Here is a 19,341-nt window from a genome sequence, read left to right as displayed (position 1 = left end):
TCTTAAGGATAAATGTGTTGTCTTACCTTGTGGTTCAGTATATTGTCGTTAATATGATCGCCTCTCCTACCTGAAGGATAAAATTTGAAGTTTTCATTGATTTAGCAATCAGCAAAACACCAGATCTTGAATCAGAAAATGCAAGCTTAATTCTTGCCTATTCAGTCCAGTTTACCAGCTTAATAACTCTCTTTCAACCTCATTTTCCTTGAGTATGAAATGGGAATAATGTAATTTTCTCTGATGAACTCTAAGAGTACTGTAAGGACTTAATGATATAGTACAAAGTGTGCTTACTAAATATATGTCCTTTTATCCTATATTCTAGAACTGGATCTCCATGAGAGCAGTGTTTGTGTTTTGTTCACTGCTGTTCCTGCCCCCAGGACATAGAATACATCACACATAGTAGGTACAGGACAGATGTAAGAATTACCCATTAAAATAAAGTAAACATTGAAGTAGATTTCCTTGATTTCAAATATTAGCTCAGCTATTTGCTGGCTGTGTGATTTCACACAAGGTTTTCATCACTCTAAGCGACTTTTTCTGAGGGATACATTAGTCAAATGACTTTGTTCTAAGTATTAAGAAGTTCCTAGGGACATATTCTCCCTCAGCACCATTCATAGCCTTACCCTTGGGGATAGTGTTATACTTCCTACATCTAGATTTGAAAAAACAATCTATTAAACTACTGCCATAAGAAATATTTTTGATCTTTGTCTGCAACTTCTGGCCTAGAGCTTCCAAAACCCTTGGAGTTTCCTGAGTGATCAGCTGTCTTTTGTTATTCATAACAAGCCCCCTTAAGAGTACACCTGAGTTTATTGTAATAAGGTGATTTATAGCCGGGCCCTTAAATAATCTTAAGATGGGACTGGTCACCTGAAACACCAAGTGATTAGAGGGCTGGAACTTTTAGCCCCACCCACTGACCTCCAGAAGGGTAGGGGGAACTGGAGCCTGGAGAGAGGAGAGTTGATGAACCCCTCCAGGTGTTGGGAACGCGGTTTAACTGAAGAGAGCATGGAAGGTCCATGCACCTGCTGCTCTCCCATACCTTGCCTTATGCATCTCTTCCATTCAACTTTAACATCACCCATATGAGGTGAAACTATGATTTCTACTCACTAGTGTGTACATCACAGCTCAAGGAAGTTACATGACTTTTATGTGAGCAAACAGCTAGTGAATAGCACAGACAGGACCTAGGTATGCCCAACTCCAAAGCCAGTGTACAGGTGTTGCTTTTATACTTTTTCTCAAGAAGTAGCCTTCCTTCCCTCATGCATATTATCAATTATATCCTAATTAAAAGACAAAATATCTTAACTGACTAAAGATGGCAATAGTCAAGGTGTTTTTTAATTATTATTATTTCTTATATTTTTGAGATGGAGCCTCACTCTGTCACCAGGCTGGAGTGCAGTGGCGCAACCTTGACTCACGGCAACCTCCACCTCCCGGGTTCAAGAGATTCTCCTGCCTCAGCCTCCCGAGTAGCTGGGACTACAGGCACGGGCCACCACGCCCAGCTAATTTTTGTACTTTTAGTAGAGACAGGGTTTCACCATGTTGGCCAGGATGGTCTCAATCTCTTGACCTCGTGATCCGCCTTGGCCTCCCAAAGTGCTGCGATTACAGGCATGAGTCACCACACTTGGCCAAAATGTTGTTTTATAGGCACATAATTGTTTTGATTCAGCATAAAATAGGGTTTTCTTACTAAGAATTATTTTTCCCCATTAGATTTTTGTACAATGTAGCCCACCTGCCTAGAGTAGGTATTTAAAAACGTTGTATAAATAAATTAGATATTTATTGGTATTTTCGAAAATAATTATAAAGAATTTCCATGTGACAAGGAGGTGTAAGGCTTTAATTAAGGACATATCAGCAATAAAGAAAACATGATTTCTATTTCTAACAGGTCTCCAGTCCAGTGGATGAGGTGATTAAATAAACACACACACACGCAAAAAAAGATAAATACAAATTGTGAAAAGAAGGAAAAGGGAAAATCAGGGACAAGAGGGAATAATAAGGCCATTAGACAGGGAAGGCCTTGGTAAGGAAATAACTCCTAACAGAAAAACATGATTTCCAACTGCCCCGATTCTATATCCCCTTGACAGGAATCCAGGCACTGAAGTTTTGAATTTGATGAACCCCATAAGAGCACACCTGAGTTTATAAGTAATAAGGTGATTTATAACTAAGCCCTTAGATAATCTCAGGATGGGGCTGATAATACCACCTCCTTAGATATAAGATCTAATTTCTAATAAGTTAAAATTGGGCCTGTGTAAAGGGCCACAAGGAAACTCTCTGATGACGAAAATATTCCATATCTTAATCAGTGTGGTGCTGATTATTTGGATTTATAAATTTGACTCATTTCATTGAATTTTACAGGAAAACTTTGTAAGTTATAATAAATTAATTATATAAAAATAAAGTTAATGAAAAATAAAACTAGATTTAAGCTAATAGGTCAATAAGCAAACAAATGATGAATTCAAATGATTCTGAATTACCCACATCTAGGTTTTAATGGTTTTACATGTCTGGGAGTCGTATATTATTGGATCAGTACATGCAAAAAGATTACTGTTACATCTGTAACAATAGTTCTCTCTGATTTGTCAAGTATATCAGACTTTTTTTTTTCACTAATGCTTCTAAGATAGAAGAGTAAAAGAGATAGATGCTTTTTCAATGATGTGAAATGTTGGATTTTCCCCCATACTGTGGCTACATTTCTGAGTAATAACAAGAGCATCACGATAATGTCTTTTGTTTATAAAATTCTTAGCTCTGAAGAAATCAAATTGCTTTGAATTTATGTCTACATTAAATTGCTTTTACCTAGGAGAAGTCAGATGTGTATTATCCCCATTTTTCAGGGAGGAAACAGGAGCACAGGAAGGTTTAGGAGATGGCAGACTTAAGTATCTGTCAAGGGCTACAAGGGCTGTGATCATAAACTCCATTCTGAAGTTTTTTTATTTTATTTTTCATTTATGTATCTTTCAAAGAAAACCTATTTCTGCTCTATGTGTATATGTCAGCATTTTAATAGCAGGAGAACAATGGAAGATGTTCATAAACACAAAAGCTGAAAGTATTTGCAATACCATTTCTTTATTCCAGACTTTATAAATTGATATATAAAGTGATATAACTAGGTAATTATTAAATAATACATGGCTTTGGGGTAAACATCCATTATGCATAGATGTGAAATAAGATTTCAGAGTAAAAGGTTCTTATTTTATTATTTGCCAAACAACTCTAAACCTGTTTGCACTGAAAGAAATAGTTTAATTTTGTAGTCATCTGCTGGATGCGAACAATGGGAAGGCTATTTGCTCACAACGTGTGGCAGCATCGTACAGCAGAAGGCAGAAACCATGGAAGCAATGATCTAAAGCAGGATACAGCGCAGGCATTTACTAGTTGGGCAATATTGAGCTATCATGAAGCATTGTAAGAACTGGAGAAAATGTATGGAAAACACATACATGTTGTCTGGCAGATAGTAGACACCAAAAAAAAAAAAAAAAAAAAAGGTACCTGGTAACTATTATTGGTATCATGGCTTTTTAAGCTATAAACACTGAGTTTGGTACTATTAATATAGAAAAAATGTTTCTCAGTTACAAGACACATACATTTTTCCAGAAAATATAAAAATATTTTCAGTGTGATTTGTCAGATGAATTCAGGGCAATTTAGGAGTAGTCCAAATCTAGACATCAGGAAAAGGAAACAATGAATTTTGGAACATGAAACCAGGGCCAGATTAAGACTTTATTTCTCCTCATATTAGAAATATATCAGACTGTATTAAGACTTTATGTCCCCTCGAATCAGAAATTTATGGTGTCCTTCATAGGTAATTCAAAATAAAAATATTATTCAACTACATAATACAACCCTAGATGTCTGTTGAATGTAAAATAGTTTCTAGATGCTATGACTGCAAAGTTCTGGATGCATTTATGAAAGGTGAGGGTTTTGTTTGTTTCTGGATGCGGTCATGAAAGGTGAGGTTTTTATTTGTTTGTTTCCTGTGGGAAGATGGGAAGGTGGGAAGATGATGAGGCTCCCTGCAGGATGATGCAACACTAAGTGGGGCTGACTGTGACTACTCTAAGAGATGAGGCAGGAATTTAAGAATGCTGATGCCTAGAGATCTTCGGTAGGTGGGAATGATGCCTCTGTGCATGGTTGTCAACATTTATGGAAGACATAATTCTTAAACCTTTGTTGAAGGTGGGGATCTAACCCACCCAGGTCAGGAGAGTTGAAGAATGTTTATGATAGAAAACTTTAAAACTCTGATATGTAGCTTCCAATCTGTGGTTAGAAATCTCTGAAATTGTAAAGTCATAATATTTGGAGACAAAAACATAAAGATTATCTTGTCTTTATGATATAGCTCTTCCTAGATAGATTGATAAGTGGCATATAAAATATATAATTTTAGAAATATAAGCTAAAAGAATAGTTCATATGTTTTACAGTTCAATATTTTTGTTATTAGTGTAACAATTACTTTAGACAATGATCTCCTAAGACTGGTTTAAGGTGAGAGTCTAAGGAGACATGCCCAAGATTCTGAGGGCATAAAGGGCTGTAGCTACATTTTAAGGTAAATTATAAATAATCTGTCTATACCAGGTTATAGCAAAAATAATTGCCTTCCTTGAGCCTTGAAAATGAGTGAAGAAAAACAAAAACCAATAATTTGAGTAACCACAAGTGGGTTCTCATGTATGGTTTCCAGCCTGCTGAATTCATTCTACTTGGGAAATCAAAAAAAAAAAAAAAAAAAAAAAAAACCTCAAGTCAAATATTTACAGTTGCTGAAGTTTGCTAAAGCTTCTAAACATATGACAGGAGAAAATGCAAATTATATCTGATTTAGTTTACATTTGGCTCAGGCATCAAATAATTCCTTCAGATAAACCTTCAAGGAATATCAGCTTAGAGTCAAAAACCAAACAATACACAAGGAAGTACCATAAATAGGCATACCACAGATGAGAAATCGTATCTTGTGAACCTCATTAATAACCAGAGACATACATATTGAAATGAAGGGTGAGATACAGGATTGGCAAAAATTAAAAGTCATGTAATACGAAGTTTTGGCAAAGATGTGGAACAAATAAAATTGAAAAAGTCCCTGGTTCAAATAAACATATTTGGGAAATAAATTGTCATATTACAGTAAAATTGAACATATGCATGCCCTATGACTCAGCAATTCTAATCTTAGCTATAAACCTAAGGGAAACTCTTATTTATGTGTCCCAGGATATCTGAATCAGGAGACACATGGGTGAATGTTAACAGCAGCAATGTTTATAATAGCAAAATAGTGGAAAAAGCCCATATGTCTATGAACAGTTGAATAGAGGGGGATAATGGCGTATTTTCACACAATGGGATACTCTATACATTAATGAGAATTAACAAACCACAGGTGCATAAAAGAGAGATTCTATCATAGAGACATGACACTGAGAGAAAAAGCAAGTCTAGTTACACAAACTTTAAAAACATGCCAAGTAGGATGTTAGAGGTTACTAACCGATGTAGTAAAACTGTAAAGAATAGTGAGGTAATGATAAAGCGCTATCTTTATTTTATACCTTTGGTGGGTAGGAGTAATGACTGATCTCAGTAATGGATCCATGAGGGCCTTAAAAGTGATTGGCACGCTCTATTGCTTAAATTGGGTACCTATATTAGGTACACAGTGTTCATTGCATTGTAATTATTTATTGCTAATGCAATGTTTACAAACATTCTTACTATATTTTAATAATTTTAAAAAACTATAAATACTGTAGACACAATACTGCTTGATATTCTTCTTATTCCCATATAAAATATAACTGCTTTGTTTCCCTTTATTTTTGTTAAAATCTAAGTAATTATTTTGTTAAGTATTTTTAACATATTCGTCTTCATATCTTATTCTAAGAAATCTCCTACCTACCTTATAAAGATCCTATCTAGAATAGTTTATTTTTTAAATTAGAAGTGCCATATTGGAGAAGGTGTGACAGAAATTCTCATATACCACACAAAGTACTGCTCTGTTAATTGAGGTAACCAACTATGATTGTTTCAAAAGACTATTAAAGTTTTTATTTGTTGAAGATATTGTGGGGTTTTTTTAGAGTTGTATACTCTGTTATCTCTCATTGGCATGATACAGAATAATGAACATTCCCTTCATCTTTAGAATCATTCATTGAATTATATATTCTCTAATCTTTCTTCATCATTATTTAAAATGTTTTTTCTATTGGTATGAGTAGGAAGAAGATATGTACAGTTTAGGTAAATATGAATCAGAGTGGAATTGAGTAAACACACCCCTCCACACACAGACAGGAATCTCCCTTTTAGTATTTAGTGTCTTAGTAGCAAAGTAAAGAACTAGAAAACTTGCCTAACTAGAAAGCTTGCCTCTTTCATGTGCACATCAGTGTCAAAGGACACGGCCAGATTCACAGGATAAACAAGCGGTTCTTTATCTCTGTAAGAACACTGTGTATTCTTTCCCTTTAAAACAGAGATACACTACACCTTCTCAAATCTTTGGAACAGAGGATCCTCAGGCAGGCAGAGGGATATAAGTCATCAATGTTGTGTTATGTGCACGGCTTCCAATATTAAAGTCTAACTTAGTTGGAAAGAAGATTTCATGCTTGTTGATATTCCTCTCAAAGGCAATTATCTGCTGCTATCATGTCTGAGTTCCCAGAAGGCCCAGAACTGTAGTATTTTATTAATGATGTTCTGTAAGAAGATATATATTGAATTGTGTTGTTTCATTAAAAATGAAGTCCACACAGTTTCCAAGGATATACCGGCTTCCCTAATAAATCCAAACTGCCATCCCTCTTTTCTCTCTGGGTCCATTTTCTTTTGCCTTCTCTGTATCTGTGCCTAAGCCTAGCTGCAGTTATCTGGAAAGGTATGCTAATGAAGCACATGCACATATATTTTTCGATTATCATTTCCTGGTTTTTATGGAAGGAAACACAATTCATAGAGGATTTAGTACGTTTGAGACTTTCAGGGCAAGATTATATTTTGAATATTTATCTTTTGTTCACTCCATTTCCTTCTGCTTCATAATTTTCCCTAAGCTGCATATACCTCCTTTCCAGCCACATAGCCTAATTTTGTTTGCCTAGAAAGAAGAAAATAGCATTATGAAGCATAACAGTATCTGTGCCTTTTCTATATTTCTTAATTCAGCGCAGAGGCATGAAGTTGAATACAGAAATCCCTCCCCCCGACACACCTGATTGTGAGTTCTCCTTATATAAAATCAACCTGTATGTGAATTTGCTTTTCAACAGCTGTGAGAAAACGGAATCTAGTCTAGGTAAGCCCAGTGAATTTTAAATCACTTCAGGTGAGGTTAATTATATTATAGAAGGAGCAGAGCTGGAAGTAGCAAATTTGGTTAAGGTTAAATGCTACAGGAATAGAGATTCTAAACACTGAATCTTTAAAAGAATGAAAGGAAGGTAATGCTTTCTTTAAGACTGGTCATAAAAACATATTCTTAGAAGTATTCAATGCATCTCACTAGAGGTCAACCTCCAAGAATTTAGAACTACGCCTCTCTTGTGCCCTCCTGTACCCCGGTGTCTAGCTTAGTACATCACAAATGGTAGACATTTAGTAAATATTAATTGAATGAAAGGAGAATGAATGGATAGGAGTAAATAGACCACACCCAAGAAACAAGAATCAAATTAACCTTAGATTTTTCGAGGGCAACAGTGGATACAAGAAAACAGTGGAGTGCTATTTGTAAAGCATTAAAATAACTTAGGATATAGAATGTGATATCTGGCTAACTGCTGTTTAAAAGTGAAGACTTTTTTTTTTTTTTTAAATCACACAAAGCCTCTGAAACTTTGCCAAAGACCCATACAAGGAGCAGTTTGGATCGAGAATCTAGATGAGAAAATTGTTTAAAATCTTAGGAGGTGTTGCAAGAAACATATATTTTTAAAGTAATTTTATTCTTTGTTATAAACTGTTATAAATATTGATAAGAGCAAAGAAAAGGAGAAAGCACTAACAGAATAAAAGTCTAGAATGATAATGCCAACATTACAGACATGTTTGAGGATTGGAATTCAATGAATGTGATGTGTGCTGAAGTGGTTGTTTTAAAAACAATGAGAAAAAGGTGAGACAATTATTACTTAAAAGTATGAAAAAGGAGACAAAACTGAAATAATAAACTAAAATGAAGTGGGTCAAAACATATCAGTAACTACAATAAAATGTTAACTGAAAAAATGTCCAAATGATTACATACAACATTATTACCTTTTTTAAGTTACAAATATCACACATACACGGAGAGAGAGAGAGAGAGAGAGAGAGAGAGAGAGTATTGTGAATACCATGGAAAAGAAGGGAGTGATAAATGTGGAATTCCGAGTATTGGTTGCCTGAGGTGATGGATTGAGAGGGATTATGTGTTTGGAGTTAAAGAGGAGCATAGGGTCAACTTCCTAGTTTTTGTTTTGAGTGCAGGTTTGCTCATTATATTATTAAAAATCCGTAATTGTCTAAATGCAATTTTCAAATTGTCTAAAATAAAATAAATAACCATTATGCTAGAAATCAGTAACATATTAATATTTATCACTAATTTAATATTTATAGATTTTCACATATGTTGTATTGCATAATATTTTATTTCAGTGAAAATGAACATATATAAAAGACTTTCATAGCTATAATCCTGCCCTCAAGCCTTATAACTTTATTTTCTGGATAAGCATAAGATCATAGATTTCTCTACCCCAAATTCTTTTAACATAGGAATTCTATGCAAACCTAAGCACTGCAGGTGAGGTGGGAAAAATAATGCATATACAAAACAGATGTATTTTCCAATTCAGAGCTTCCTTATATTAAAGTCTCTGTTTAATTAATGTTACACAATATTGTATGGTTGACTAACTCCCCTTCTCTAAGCACCCCTGGGAATATCTGAAATATTGTACAGATGCTCTTACAGAGCATTACATTACTAAATGTCATTAACACAAATCAACATTCAGCATTAATGTAGTGGTTGGGGCTTGGAAGTGACAAAACCCTCTGGTTTTCAGTCACCTCCAAATTCCTGTATATATTTATGGCTTCATGCACTGGGAATTTCTCTGTATGGACTGCTTCCTTTCCAGGTAGGGATCTCCTGAGGAGTTTGATTCCCCACTCTCTACAAACTGCTGCCTCACCAGTGGCCTCTACTGCCTTCAGCATGTGGACCTTTTTGGAAACCTTCCTCCAATGAGATCATGGACTTTCTTAAGCCTTTTTCATACTGTATGGTCACTTGTGGGAGGTTAAAAACAGAGGAGAAAGTATTCCAGGTAGAGAGGGACTGTATATAGATATACAAGAGGCATAGCAGAAACCTAGGATCTTACACACACACACACACACACACACACACAATGAATGGTGATCTATAGTGTTTCAATTTTATAAATGAAAGAGTGAGTGCTGCCAGCAACCCACGTGGGCAGAAGTCACCCATGGAGGTCCTTGCATGCATTTTAGGGTGAATAATCTTCATCCTACAGATGAGGAGCTATAAATGAAAAAATTTTAACTGGGGACGTGAACTCAGGGGACTTAGCTCTGGATTGGGCTCGAGAACTATCAACTCTTTAGCACAGTGGAAGACTTCACTTCCACACTTACCACCTTTTACTATAGGATCCTTGTTCTTTTTGTCCATATTGTTTTACCTGTTATATATGTGTTATGTGAAATAAATCTCCACAAATCCTGTTTGGAAACAGGTATGAAAAAAATGATAGTATTTATTTAGTGATTTCAGTGTATCAAGAACTCTTGTGGTAGTATTTCATTTAATTCTCACAATAATCCAGGGAAGTAAACACTATTTATTACTATCCCCATTTTACAAATTAGGAAAATGAGTCATGGGGGCAAGTAACTTTCCAAAGAGTGCACAGCAAGTTAAAGAGTTCCGTCAACTGTCTAAAAACAGAGCAAGTATTATTGGACACTATGCTTTAGTGTTTTTGATTGAAATATACCATGTGGCCTGTAGAACTGAATTATAATATCCTGTATGAAGATTTTAGGTGTTGAAGAGCTGCAGACTGCATGTGAATGACTCCCCATGAGATTCAAGGCTTTGCTCTAAATATTGCTGATATAGAACACAGGAAACATGAAATGTGTTTAATTGGTGTTCAGCTAACTCTCCCTGTGTGTATTGTTTCTGTCCTTAAAATAAATGAGCACCTATTAATGGTCCATAATGTGTTGTCGGTATTTAACTAAAATCATTTAATACATAATTTATCAATGTGATTATTTTGGAAAGATGTATCTAATGAGTTTTTCCATGTGAATCATTCCGTGAGAGAACATCTTTATCTGAATTCTAGACATTTGAGACTTTCTAACAATGTTTTCATATTTTGAATGTCACAAATATAAATGCAGCTAGCTGAGATAGCTTAATAATCAGAAACAGTTCTAAAGAAGAAATTGAACTAATATTTATTTTGTGCCTAATAAATGGCAAGTACTATCTATGACCTCACTAATTCTCAAAACAAACCTTGAGACAAGTGTTATTATCCCCAGTTAATAGAGAAGGAAACAGGCTCAGAGTAAGTAGAGAACTAGCTCAAAATTTCCCTGTTAATAAGTAGTAGTTCTGGGATCCAGCCTAGGTCCATCTAATTCCAAATACTTGGCTCTTTACACTGTAATATCCTGACTGTAATATGCTGCTATTAAAAGTCTGCAGGCATCCATGGATGTATAAAAAGAAAAAGAAAAAAATTAAAGATACAAAATTTGAATGATGACCTGAGCCTATTGACTCACAGGGCAATGTTCTAATGATTTGGCTAAAAATCTTCCCCAAATTGCAGTGTTGGGTTAGAAGTGCAACATAAATGACCATCTGGGTCAATTTTTTCAGTGTCAGTACAAGACCACCTTTCTCCAAGCTAAACACTTCCATCAGACAAAATTGGATAAAGTAGGGCCAGAGGGTGAAGATTTCCTTTAATATCCAAGATTATAGTCGAAGAATAATGGAGGGACTTTATATATAAACATTTTGAAAATATTTTTTTTTCTTATTGATGGTGCTGATTCAAACACAAATATGGTTTTATATATTCAAGATAAGAAATATGTTGGCGTATATATTCCAGCCTAAATTACAAAGACACATTTGAACACCCCACACAAATAGTTATAATTATGTCCTGTATTCCCTGAGGGGCTGTGATTCCTGAGATCTTCTACCTGCATGTGTAGCCATACTCAGTTCCAAGCTGTATGATTATATTAACAGCCTGAAATTCACCAACCAATGGGGACTGAAATTATTTTTGCTGCCACTGGCACCCAAATACCCATAGACTCACAGCTTTTCCCTATTTCTACCATGTTAGTCAAAACTCTGCAATTGCATTTTTTTTTTTTAACTCTGCTCTGAAGTTACCTTCCACACTAGGGCTCTGGAAAAATTGATGGCTTTCTCCCTGAATCCAAACCCCATTCTATATAGGCATAGTCATTGTCAGCGATCCTTTTCTGGAAGACACCACTTACTACCAACCAATGGTGGACTTCATTGGATAATGATGCAAATCAAAATGGTGTTTACTGTGTTCCTTTGGACCCTGTGTAGAGGAAGCTCCCGACCTGAGAAAGAAATACATACTGAAGGGCAAGCCCGTAGTTATACCCAGCCTCCACTCCTTATTTCTTCCTCATATGCCTGAATTGCTATGTACCTAGCATTTGTCATTCATGTGAAATACACATTCATTTCTGCTTCTCTCTTCCCATCCAATCCTTAGTGTTCCATGTTCTTATTTTAAGTCTGGACTGCAGTTGTTCTATATTCCATCTCCAATCTGTCCTACATATTACTGTCAAAATGATCTTTCCTGAACTTCATTTTGTTTATACTGTCTCTTTTAAGAAAGACTTTGGGCCGGGCGCGGTGGCTCAAGCCTGTAATCCCAGCACTTTGGGAGGCCGAGACGGGCGGATCACGAGGTCAGGAGATCGAGACCATCCTGGCTAACACGGTGAAACCCCGTCTCTACTAAAAAATACAAAAAACTAGCCGGGCGAAGTGGCGGGCGCCTGTGGTCCCAGCTACTGGGGAGGCTGAGGCAGGAGAATGGCGTGAACCCGGGAGGCGGAGCTTGCAGTGAGCTGAGATCCGGCCACCGCACTCCAGCCTGGGCGACAAAGCCAGACTCAGTCTCAAAAAAAAAAAAAAAAAAAAAAAGACTTTGTAGTTTCCTATTAGCTACCAAATAACCTAAAAAATATTAAGCTTGACATTGAATGACCTCCATGATATGATGTTTCTCATCTTTCCAGACATCTATCCTGTACTTCTTCACTCGTACCCTATATGCTTATCCAACTTGTCTGGTTTTCATTCTCTGATCACTGACCTTGACTCTTCCATACCTTGAGGACTGCCACCTCCTACTTCTCCATCTATTTCCATTAACCAATTTTTCATGGCCTTTCTCTTCATGAAGTATTGTTTTTTAAAGATTCTTACCATTGAAATAAAACCTTTATAGTCATTGAGTCAATAATTTACTCTCCTCTATGTTATCCTCTATTAATGGTCACCTAGCTTATGTGTGGTGGCCTTATGGAAATTGGTGGGTAGGCTGAGAAACAAACTGTTTCTTATCCGTATATTGCCAGACACATTTTAGACACATTGTGCATGTTTGAAACCTGTTTATTAAATGAATGAACACATGAGTGAATGATTGATGGATTGGCTGTTTCTTAAGGCAGGAGTCAAACTTTTCCTGTAAATAGTCAGATTGTAAACATGTTCAGCTGTAAATATGTTCGGTTCATATATGGACCGTGTGGCATCTAGTTAACTCTGCTACTGTAGCAGCAAAGAGGACATAAATAACCTATAAATAAAAAGAAGTAGGATGTTTGTGGCCTATAATTTGTGAACCCCTGTCTTAAGTTAACACAAGCCATCTTGAGACAGTTTTTAGTTAGTATTCTTCCTCTTGTTACTTCAAATTTCTCTAGCTAAGATGTTATGATACTTACTTAGATGTTCCAAAACAACGTGCGTGGCCCCACTTGAATGCAATTTCTTCTGCCATTCCTTGCACTATTTTTAGTTTCTTCACTAATGTAGCCTTTCTCCCAGATTGTGTCCCATTTGTTTGTGGATCTTATAAAATCTGGTATGTTAAACTAAAATCAGTGCTCTGTCTTGATATGACAACTTAAAAGTAAAGCAGGTTCATTTCCTGCCTTCCTCTATATACTACACATATAATAATAAAGCATACAGTAGCATTCGTGTTTGTGGGAGGCACATCGCATTTCCTTTTGATCCTAAGTCATACTTTTGCTCTGCACTCTTGCCTAAACCATACTGTATTAAGGAGTGCTGGTTTTGTTTTGGGGAGGAGGGCAGGGAAGTACTCGAAATTTAACTTGTAACTCAAGTAAAATTGTTGAACAGAAACAGATAGATAACCCATTGGAGCAGAGTATAGACTAAATCCTGGGCTTCTGATTTTATGTACAGTGCTCTTTGAACCACAAAAAACATGATTTCAAATTAGTGAACCTGAGCAACATTTGCCAGCCTTGTCAATAGGGCCCCATCAAACACACATGAAACACACTTGCTTTCACTCTCGTGCAGGTGCTACCTCAGCAATTTTTATAAAATGCCTTCTCATCTGAAAAACACTTTATGGCTTCATGCTGACTGTACTTCCTTCAAAATTTACCATATGAAAGACTTTATGACATTGCCCCAACCTCTCCCTGTTATTTAATTAAAAGTTAAATAACTTTTAATATTTTTAATATCGAAAGGAAATAATTAAAACATTATTTTCCATGCTGATAAGCTCTGTCCTGGAGAGCTCTTTGTGGTTCAAAGTTAACTCCATGCCTTTGTCAGTCTTTATCTGTTTGTCAGACTACTTTTTGTAAGTGCCTTTGTGATGTTAAATGTAAGGTACTGTGTACTGACAATCACTCAGCTATAGGAAATCTGGGTTTCTTGGGCAAAAATTGACTTTCTTCCCTGAACTCATGAATATTGATATCTAGAAACTGAGGTGCATTCTTACCAGTGTCAGGTGTACTTGCTTTATAAGTCAAAGTAAGCTTGTGAGTATGTCATATACATCTTTGTATCTTTCACAATCCCGATTAAATTATGAATGAATTGATGGAAATCTATGATGCTACCTTTCTGAAGTTTCCAGGTTTACGTATTAATGGTGCTGTTTAAGAATAGTGAATGATCCCAGAATAAAGTTAGAAAGCCTAACTCGACAGTTCCATAGCCTCATCAGTCAGTAGGGAGCAATGGTCTAGTAGATTTTCTGGAAGTCTGGAAGAATCTTTGACTTAAAGCTCACCAAGTAGAGTGTGCTTTGCAAAATCTGCTGCCTCTTGGTGGAAAGTCCCCCATTAGCTGCATGCTTCACTTAAAGTGTTTCCTGTATTTATTGCCACGTGGGACATATAATGCAGATTCCACGGGGAGGTTCCTATCCCAGTTACCACAAGTTTAAGTTTCACAACCCTCTGATACTTGAGAGCTCTTTCAAAAGCCTCCCTGCTTAAAATGGCATAAATAGCCTTTTGTCCACTAACTGAAGACAATTAAAGATAAAACTAAAGCTAGTAGCTCTTCCCGGACATGTAGCTACTATTTTCTGTCTCTCGATGGATAGGTTAGGATACTTTTATTGGAATGCTCTAGTTTTATTTTTCTATCAGAGGAATTTTATCTACAATTGTGTTTGTATTTATTACATTTAAGCCTTTGACGCAGTGTAGTGGTGGCATAATATGAGTAAACCAGTGATGCCAGAAATACTTAAATAGAAAGTATAAATGATTTGATCTAGAATTAAGAGTTGTGAATGAAATAAAAGATTTGGTGATGCAGAATTTCTTGAGGAATAGTGTGAAGCACGGTTCACATCTTGTAAAATCTTAACTGGATTTTCTCACAACTGCATAGAATTAGGCAACTTCTGTGTTCTGATTGTAAATGCTGCCTGAAGTAACATTTTACTGGACTGTAAATTGTTCTGACTACATTTCATGCCTGATAAAATTCTTACATTTATTGCAGAAAATGTAAGCCCTTGTTCCGTAACTAATCTTTTAAGTTTTCTGAAATAGAGAAGTCTTGAATAGTCTTCCTAGAAAAATGGCATGATTAAAAGTATCATATTGTTCTTTGCAAATAGGCTAGTATAATTAAGGATTTTGGTCACAGTAACCTTTGAATGAGTCCTGAGATACGTTTTATAGGATACACACACATGTGTGTACATGTATACTATATCCACTTGAGCCTTGAACAATGCATGGGTTGGGAAACTAACCCCCCACACACACAGTTGAAAATCTGTGTATAATTTTTTACTCCCCCAAAACTTAACTATGAATAGCCTACTGCTGTCTGGAAGGCTTACTGATAATATAAACAGTAGGTTAAGACATATTTCGTGTATTATATGTATTGTATGCTATATTTTTATAATAAAATAGACTGCAGGAAAGATGTAAATCTTTCCTGTTATTAAGTAAATCATAAGCAATAGAAAATGTATTTACTTTAAGTAAAATTGGACTGTCATAAAGGTCTTCATCCTCTTTCTCTTCACATTGAGTAGATTGAGGAGGCAGAGGAAGAGGGGGGCTGGTGTTGCTGTCTCAGGGATGGCAGAGGCAGAAGAGGTGGGGGAGGTGGAAGGGGAAAACAGGCATACTTATATAACTTTGATGGGAAGATGTCCATGTATAAGTGCATCTGCATAATTCAAATCTGTGCTTTTCAATGGTCAACTGTATTTTAATATAATATTATAAATCAATGTGTGTTTGTACGTATCTACTAACATCTCTGTAGATGTCTAGATTTCAAGAGATGTAAATACATTAGTTTAAGTTCTAATGGCAATATAATTGTAGCTATTGTGTAACACTGAAGAATGATGACTTACAGGCTGAAATATACCATCATTGCCTATGTCTACTGCATACACAAAAATGTTTTGAAAAATTGTTTCAACTCTTCCTTTTGAGAGGGAGAAAAATATAATGGAAAGGTTATGAATTTCAGAGTCAGACATATCTGTTTTCAACTCTCTGCTCCATAACTTCCAAATTTTGTAAATCTTGATTTAGGTAAATTTTCCTGTGAAACAAACTCTGAAGCAGAGGTTTTCAGGCATGACATTTATTGGGAAGTTACTTGGGATCAATGTATTTATAGGTGTCCCAAGCTGAGGAAAGGGAGTCCAGTCTTTGTAGTACATTATTAATCAATCATTAGCATGAGCTGCCTGTGAATAACCTGTCTTGGTCAAGGCAGTTCCCTTGGGTGGAAGGTGGAAAATTCCCAGAGAAGGACTCAGCTGTGGGCTACCAGCAGCCAGCACTTCAGGCAGCTAGGGGAGTGAGTCTTTGTCATGAAGGGGGTGATGCTATGTAGCATCTACTTGGCACTACTTGCATTGTATGATATATTTATCCCATCTGAGAACAGCTCCTCCAGAATCTGAATAGGTCACCATTTTTAGGAAACCTCTTAGAAGAAGATTAGTGGGGAGCCATGGCCCCTGCTATTCAAGCTCACAACAGATACTTATTATCTCTCCCTTCCCTTCCCTTCCCTTCCCTTCCCTTCCCTTCCCTTTCCTTCCCTCGCCTTGCCTTCCCTCCCCTCCCCTCCCCTCCCCTCCCCTCCTTTCTCCTACCCATTCTAAAATTCTCCGATCCTCAGCCAGTACCCCCATGGACATATGTGGCCTACCTTGTGGGGTAACACAGACTATTACTGAGGGATCTGAACCCCTCCTCAACATTTTATTTTTAGGCTGCTACACTTGTCCATTTATTACAAAAAAAGAAAAAAGGAGCAAGGAAATTTTACAAAATGCATAGTCTATCACCTGCTTGCCAGATATTCTTTTCTGCCCTTATTGTATAATAGCAGCCATATCAGATCCTGATGAGGAGACAGTTATCCCGGTAAAGAGAATGACCCTTCTCTTTGCTGCCAATCTCTTGGCACAGGAGCCCAAAGTAATTTGGTGTAGGATATGCTTGAAGCTTAATGAGATTCCTACTGTGTCCCCTCTCAGAGGCAGTGTCCCCTCTCGGAAGCAACCTCCCTCTCAAAACCAGGATCTCTAGACCCACAGAGCCTAAACTTTTGTGAACAGGAAATGCAAATTTCCCCATTTAAGACTGTGGGAGTGATGCTAAGTTCAACCACTTCTATATTTTCCACTTTGTTCCTAGATCCGTGTATTCAACCTGTTAGGGATGCAGTATCAAAGAATGGTCATTGATTTAGAGTATTTACCACATTGTTTAGGATTCAAAAGGCTGGTCCATCACTCATCAGACCAGCACCTTCTGCGGCATGCAGTGCATACCAGGACAAGTGGATCTCATGATTATGTACCCACTGTTCTACCTCAGTCCAAAGTAGTCCCATTGGCCTGGATGATATTATGCAGTTGATACTGTTCACATTTCAGACACTCTGTAGGCCCTCAGATCTTGGTGCTAAACAAGGCCCTGCAGGCATGTAAGGCAAACCCTTATTTGGAATTGGCTCAGTTCTAGTCAAAATGAGTTACTGTTCCTTCTAAGGTGGAAGATGTGATAATCAGCTTACTACTGAGTGGCAGTCTGAACCCGGGGAATAATACTGAATTAAGACCCAGCATCTACCCCCGTTGCTATTAGGTTGGACAGCTCATCTACATTTTCAGGTGTGGAAAATCAGAAACGGATAATTGAGTGGCCCCATTGGAGCAGATGGATGCTGCCGAAGGAGTGGAGAGAAGCTTGGTGTGTGTGTGTGTGTTAAGGGGTATGTGTGCAATAAGGGGTTGGAATTTCTTGAGTGGGGTGTTAGAAATATAACAAAGTCCAGAAAGGGTCCAAGAATAGGTCCTGGGAGTTCTTAAGCTGTACAAGAGGGTAGTCTTCTAAAAACTCACTAATTTATACACTTTGTCCTTATCTTTTTAATTTCCTGTTTTTGTTTGCCTTCGGTTTCTGAGTTTCTTTTCAATCTTACTTAACTTTTGGTCAAGATGGGTCAATTTGTCAAATTAAAAGAACTTGGTAAATTTGGGAAAATAAATGACTTTTGTGAGACTCAATTTTCTCATTTGTAAAAGTGGAGTAAAATGGCTATTATAGAATTTTAAAACCTGCTTATAAAGTGCTTATACATGGTAGATGATCAAGAGTTGCCTATCAATATTGAAACACTCCTAAACAGTTACTGCTGAGCTAAGGAGGAATGGATGGGGGCTCTGGTTGTACAGATCTGGCAAGCTAGAAGACAGGCAGGCAGCTGAAATGAGTTACTGGAGGTCTGCTTCCCATTTGATCTAGGGACCCATCTAATAAGCTGTTTCAGTGATTGGCCTTGTGTTTTGCTCGGTTTTTGCTTTCGTTTTAAAATAGTATAATTTTTACAGTTATTTTTGGATGTCCTTCTTTCTAGGTTGTTACATTTTTAAAAATTTGTTTTCTGCTTATAAAAAAATACTATAAACACTTAAAGTGTAATATTCATGTATCATGGAGGAAAAAAGTTCCATCTTCAATCTCTTATTAAAAGGTTACTTTAAGTGTCTGATAGCTATTCCTTTAGATTTGTTTCTATGCACAATTGGATATGATATTTTATATATAATATATATATACACATATTTTTAACAAAAGTAAGATCATGTTATGTATATTGATGTATCAAATACTCCATAGGCCTTCAGATCATGGTGCCGAACAAAGGCCTTAAGTACTTTGTCTATAAAATTGGGACAATACTACTATCTGCCTCATGAGGTTGTTGTGCGGGTTAAAGGAGAAACCTTTGTAATTCACATATGCCTGTAACATGCATCTATGTCATACACATGTAAGCCTGGTTGTGTCATGCCTGCCACAGTAAATATTAGCTATTATCATTATGCTTGTCTGCATCCATATCTTCTTTTTTTTTTTTTTTTTTTTGAGATGGAGTTTTGCTCTTATTGCCCAGAATGGAGTGCAGTGGCCTGATCTCGGCTCACTGCAACCTCTGTCTGCCAGGTTCAAGCAATTATCCTGCCTCAGCCTCCCCAGTAGCTGGGACTACAGGCGTGCACCACCATGCCCGGCTAATTTTTGTATTTTTAGTAAAGATAGGGTTTC

At 36.6% G+C, this 19,341-nt stretch overlaps 1 protein-coding gene across 5 annotated transcripts in view; it reads left to right on the top strand.

The window, feature by feature from the left end:
* Positions 1-19,341, top strand: part of LINGO2 (leucine rich repeat and Ig domain containing 2) — a 1,182,276-nt gene that overhangs the window by 763,920 nt on the left and 399,015 nt on the right. The gene's annotated exons all lie outside the window — the stretch shown is intronic.

The sequence above is a fragment of the Papio anubis genome, chromosome 13 (assembly GCF_008728515.1).
Source record: "Papio anubis isolate 15944 chromosome 13, Panubis1.0, whole genome shotgun sequence".
Lineage (NCBI taxonomy): Eukaryota > Metazoa > Chordata > Mammalia > Primates > Cercopithecidae > Papio > Papio anubis.
Note: the sequence above shows the minus strand (reverse complement) of the source record. Positions and strands in the feature narration are given on the sequence as shown.